We start from the raw sequence: 6,116 nt of genomic DNA, 5'->3' as shown, positions 1-6,116 counted from the left end.
AACGCGTTTCGCACCGCCACCCGCTCTCCTCCTTCCTCTAGAAACGCCAGCGCAACAACCTAAGTTTCCAACGGAAGCGCCATTTTCTAGAATTAAACTATGGATTGGATTCAAACGTGCCATTCCGCAGCCGAAAAGGCCACCTGTTGGATCCAATCCACCAGACGCGCCATGCGAAACCGTATGATGGCTTCAAACTTCTCAACTCCCGTCGCGTTCGGACGAAATGCTCGGTGGGCGGATGATTGACAGGAGCGTATCGTCATTTTGACGTCACCAAAGACGTCGGCGCGGAGTAGGCCAATCGCGCGCGCCGGTAACCGAACGAACACGCCGAACAACCATCTCCGATCGCACCCCTGCTGGAAGAAACCTTTTTACGTCGACTTGGAGCAATGGGTGTGTGCCATTCGATCTTTGCTGCTTTTCAACGAAGTCCTTTGACGCCAACTTGGGTCACTGAGTACGTGCCAGTAGGTGAGTGTGCTGCTCTTCAATGAGCGTCTTTGTCGCCGACTTGCGTAGATATCCCCTCTCCACACGTCGCTCGATCAGATGAGGTCATGCGGGTTTTCGTAGCACTTCTTGCGCCTGCCTTGTTTCGCTCAAGATCACCGCACTATGAGTCACTTCCGGCTTTTGCCTTAATAGATATATTTCTTCGCAGGATATTCTCACGTTGTAGTGACAGTGAAGAATACAGCAGCAAATCTGTGCATCACGAAAATAACTTTTTATTGGGCGAACCTGTGCGCACAAAAGCAGATGACACTCGAAACACAACGATAGCGGCGAGCATAGTCTGCGATGGAGGAAATATGTGGGCCAAGCGCATCGGCTTTAATAAATTCTTCACCGAAGGTTCCAGCGTAATCGCCGGTGCACGGGTGCTACGCATTCGCGTCGCGCATATAATCAGATTACACAATATTCTGTGACTACAGATGGGGAGAATCATCGATAACATTCGAGAAAGTTCCGATACATCGAGACGCGTCCTGCGCTAAGCGATGACGTTTCACGTTTGTTAGCTGGTGAAAAGCGGTTACTGGAGAAAGATAAACAAATACACGTGTGAATGCCCGCCCTCATAAAAGGCATCGTAACGATGCTGCAAACACAAAAGCGTGAATGCTTGCTGGTTCTCCCATAATGGAGAGCAGGTGTAAGCATGAACTGGCAACCGGTAAAACAATCTGGTTCCAAGATGATACTAGCCACAATCTTAAAATGGGTCTAGTGCACATTCGCAACAACAGACCCCACCACACCACGCCACACTGTGCACGGGTTCATATGGACGCTGCCCACATAAAAAAGCAAAACCGGCTGAAGACGGCACGGCAGGCAGCGAAAGACGCCAGTGAGCGCACTACCCAGCAGAAGAAAAGCGTCGGAAGGAGGCACCACGCAGCGTGGTGCCATCTGCCGAGGCGATGCGAAACCCACGCCATGGAGCTCACGGACCACTGGCGTTCAAAAAAGCACAGGCAGCCCTGTCTCAGCGCCAAGAGATGACTATGACGTATATCATGCCCTGTATCTGCCTTTTAAACGTATCTATTGGAAATTACAAATAAGTCTTCAGCGTACTACTAGAAGTTACGGCTTGAGTGATAGAGTGAACGAACATTAGGAATAACTTTCAAGCAATATTTTTTGTTGCTTGTTTGGGAAGTAACTAGCGTATGTAGTGTGGCCCTGTACAAAGGGTTGAGGGCCAGGGACTGCATTTTCTTAAGTTTTGACGGATTGCAGGGATGCTCTTGTTTGAGTTCCCAGAAAACGGCTCTGGTTCAAAGTCACTTGAAGGCCTCCGACAACCGGAGTTAAAAACTATTTCATGCGTAACAACGAGAATACATGTAATAAAGAAAAACATCCGCCTGCGTTCCACCCTGTGAAAGTTTATGCACAGCGAAGTTGTTACCGATGTTACACGACACTACAAAAGCACAACCACAACGCATCCTCATTCTACTAGGCCCTCCACCAAGCGCGAGTGCCTTATTGATCTAAATTAATGTGTAAATGTTAATTGCGTCTCAGAATGCGTTAAGTAATATGTATGCACAGGTTGCAGACATGATAGCTTCGAAATGTTATTCATGTATGCGAGAAAACCTAAGTTTCTTACGCAGGAACTGAAAGCCAAAACCCTTTTCCAGTAGCCGCTTGTTTTCCGTGAGCACAGGCCGAGAAAGCGCACCAACTAGAGGGTAACAGCTAGCTGTAAAACAACAAAGCAACAAGAAACAATGTTCAAAAGTGGTCAGCGGACGCAGAAAGGCTTAAGGGGCACCATCTGGACGACTTTAGGTCGTGCCCGGCGCTGCTATGATCGCAAAATGGCGTCTGGCAAGACCTCATTGTCCAGTGCGCCACTACGACGGATGATTCTGTAGGATCCGAAATAACGTCGCAAAACTTTCTAAGTCGTCATCGGCGTATCGGGGTGCAAACCGAAACACGGTCACCGAGCTGGTATTCCACGTAGCGTCGTCGAAATTTGTAGTGCCTGCTGTCGGTCCTCTGCCGGTTCTTAATGCGCAGGCGGGTGACCTGCATGTCGGGCTTCGAGGTCGTATTCGTCGGTGACATGCCGTAGCATGGGCGTCGAGCGTGGTCGCCGGGTTCCTGCCATAGAACAGCTTGAACAGCGTCACATGCCTTGTTTCTTGCAGCACCATGTTGTAAGCGAAGGTTACGTATGGCACGACGGCATCCCACGTCATGTGTTCGATGTCGACGTATATTGGCAACGTGTGGTGAGGATCTTGTTCAACCTCTCGATAAGACTATTCTGCGGGTGGTAGGCAGCTGTCCTACTGTGCCCTGTTCTGTGTAACAGAATTGCTTGGGTGAGCTGCGCTGCATAAGACGTTCATCGGTCGGTGATGAGCACTTCTGGCGCACCATGGTACAGCAAAATGTTCTCGACGAAGAATTTCGCTACTTCCGCCGCACTACCTTTGCGCAGGGCTTTCGTTTTGGCGTAGCGGGTATGGTAATCGGTGGCCACGACGATCCACTTCTTTCCACATGTTGACTTTGGAAAGAGCCCCCAAGTCCATCCCGATTTGCTGAAATAGACGGCAAATAGACGGCTCGATCGGCGGGAGCAATTTAGCTGGCCTTGTCGGCGGCGCCTTGCGTCGCATTCACTATAGGCACGTCTTGACGTAATGGATGGCGTCGGCGTTCAAGCGTGGCTAGTAATACTATCCTGAATCCTCGAAAGCGCTCGAGAAAACCGGAGATGGCTTGCCATTGGGGCATCATGAAGGGAGTGGGGAACCTCTGGTCGCAGTGCTGCAGGCACAACCAGAAGGTAGTTGGCGCGGACTCGCCAGAGCGTTTTGTTTGTCAGGACTTTGTTTTGAAATAAAATTCAAGACATTCCGCGCTTATGTACCCTTGGGACCAAGTATGTTTTCCCTTCCAAGAATTCTGCAGGGCTTTTTATTTCCGGGTCTGCTCGCTGTTCTTCGGTGACGTCTTCGGCACTTACTGTCCCTATAGGAAAGAGTTGTCGTAGTCGTCTTGCGGCGGCGGGACAATGGGAGCGCGGAAAAGGCAGTCGGCATCAGAGTGGACTTGTACATTACGGCGCTGTCGAATACTTGCACTCGGAGACTTGATTGTGCTAGGCACCCTGAAGGGTCATTTAAATTGGCTAGTCAACACAGTGCGGTATGGTGGCTCACGACTTCCAATGGCCTACTATATAGGTATGGGCGAAATTTCGTGGTATGTCAAATAATGGCAAGCCATTCTTTTTCTACCATTGAATAATTTGATTCAGCTTTCGACAGCGACTGGCTAGTAAAAGACATGACCCTTTCAAGTCCGCCTTTCTTAGGACAGCGTCGAGGTCTACGCTGCTTGCGTCAGTGCCAATTTCGGTATCGGCGTCTTCGTCGAAATGGGCGAGTACTGGTGGCGTCTTACACGAATAAGTCCGCCAACTGTCTAGGTAACAGGGTAACGCCAATTTAACAACTCCATTCTCGTCCAGGCTACTTTATACTGTTCGCATCTGATAACTTAAGTAGTCTAATGTACAGTGAATAAAACTAGAAAATACGACTGCATAGTGCTATACTGATCTTCAAAGGGATCCCATTTGCCACTCAGTATTAGGTACTTTCAGAACCTGGCTTGTAAGAACTTGATATGACAAAGCGTTTTCGGGGGGGGGGGGAGGTTTCTTTATTCTCGGCTATAAGTCGGCTATAAGGTTACAAGCCATGAGTAACAATTGCTGTATGAGTGTTAATATACACGCTAGTCCTCTTCAATTCAGTGTCGCTGTTCGGGTTTGCACACTGCATATGTTTCCAGCATAGTGAGCCGGCCTTGATCGCTGATAAATTACAAAGCGAGAAATTACTTTCCTAAACATGCGCAATGTCCTGCAAATGTTATAAAACATTTAGCATACACCTTACCGCAGCAGCTAAACTCTAAAGGTACCTTTTACAGCTTTCCCAGAATGAAAGTTTCAAAATTAACAAATATACAAATTTGCACGGAAATTCAAACTGTTGCCTCCCCCCCCCCCTTGCGGTGTTGTCGCTCTTCCTCCTGAGATAACCGTAAGACGAAAAATAACTTACAGTTGGAACAGCAGAAAGAATAACTACAGAAATGAATTTTTGTTAAATATCCAGGGTACAAAAGTATTTTCGAACAATGCTTTTGCTTGAATTAGGTTCCCTTTGGATGTTACCATCCCCCAGATGTCTATAAATTTTTTTTCAATATAATTGTTGATGGTTCCGGTACAAACCTGAAAGGTTTGATGTCGAATTGCTAACCATAGAACGGCTCATTGTTTCATTTCATTGAGAGGCAGTGTGCCAGTAAACAATTATCCAATTTTCCTGTTCGACGGACAGCTATGCAACGGAAATAATACATTTGTTGGACAAACCACAGAGAGTAAAAATGTTTTCACCCTTGAGGTTGTTTTTCTGTCTCACTGGTAGCATCCTTACCTTTAGGGCCTTGCAAAAGTTTATAGAGGACAACAAAGGAGATCTAACTAGACATGCTATGACAAAAGACTTAGTTGAAAACTATGTATTCATTCTGAGAGCCTTGGGTGCCTAGACATATCCGACAGGAGAGTTTCATATCTCTCCCTGTGAAACGCTCTTGTCAGATATTTCTGCGCGCCCAAGGCTGTCAGAATGATTACATAGTTTTCAACTGTGTCTGTGGTTAGAGCTCCGTTGTTGGCTTCTTTAATTTTTGTAAGACCCTAACGGTAAAGGAGTTACCAGTGTGATAAGAAAACGCCCTTAAGTGTGTGAACATTTTTACAGTGCGGGCAGGATTCTGAGAAGACAAGCGCCAACGCCATTTTATTTTTGCGGTCAAGATAGAACGTATTCACGCCCTGGATTATGCACACTGTGACCTATTTACTCTTTGATGCAACGTTAGGGACAGTATAATGAAAATACGGTCCTACGTGCAACGGCTACGAAGTAAAACTATATCTCCCGGTGCGAAAAACCTTTTGCGAAGCGCGCGTTGGAACTAGAACAAAAAAGCGTAACAAACTAAACACGTGGGAGTCATGTGTACCTACGTCATCACGCGTTTGTTATTCACGCTATTTAAAACCAGTTCACGTGTGATTTCAAGGTCTCTAGTGTTGGCAGTGTTTTATTTTTTTTATCTTGACACACCTTGGAAGAAGTTTGCAGGAATGATCGCACCCACGTTTTCTTCCAATAAGATTGCGCTTGGCAGGGAGTGTCGTACACTTAGATCGGCGTAACGCTCACGGTCAAGGCAATAGTATGAACATTTTTACAAACTACAATGATGATGCGCCGCATTATATTTACCCAATGCATGGAGTGGTATGTAGAAAGAAAGTGAAGGCTATAAAGTCAGCAGACTTCATATTATTTTGAGAAATCCTCTGCCACGCTAAGAGCTACAACAAGAGTGCATGCCAGCCAAAAGCATGCGTGTTTTATACTTCTGAGCCTGTAATCCTTAGCTGCGGTCAAATTTTCTGACATATTCAAAGATCGAATTTGTTTTGCTCATTTCGCGGAGTACGTGCGCAAGCTTCATTTACCCCTATAGAATTCTGT

General features: G+C 46.8%; 1 long non-coding RNA gene across 1 annotated transcript in view; it reads left to right on the top strand.

The window, feature by feature from the left end:
• The first annotated feature begins 404 nt into the window (after positions 1–404).
• LOC135902765 (uncharacterized) overlaps positions 405–6,116 on the top strand; it is a 61,889-nt gene continuing 56,177 nt past the window's right edge. The window contains exon 1 of the long non-coding RNA XR_010564586.1: positions 405–477. This is a non-coding gene — a long non-coding RNA (uncharacterized lncRNA). The remainder of the gene's footprint in view (positions 478–6,116) is intronic.

Source organism: Dermacentor albipictus, chromosome 2, assembly GCF_038994185.2.
Source record: "Dermacentor albipictus isolate Rhodes 1998 colony chromosome 2, USDA_Dalb.pri_finalv2, whole genome shotgun sequence".
Taxonomy (NCBI): Eukaryota; Metazoa; Arthropoda; class Arachnida; order Ixodida; family Ixodidae; genus Dermacentor; species Dermacentor albipictus.
This window is presented reverse-complemented; position numbering and strand designations above follow the sequence as displayed.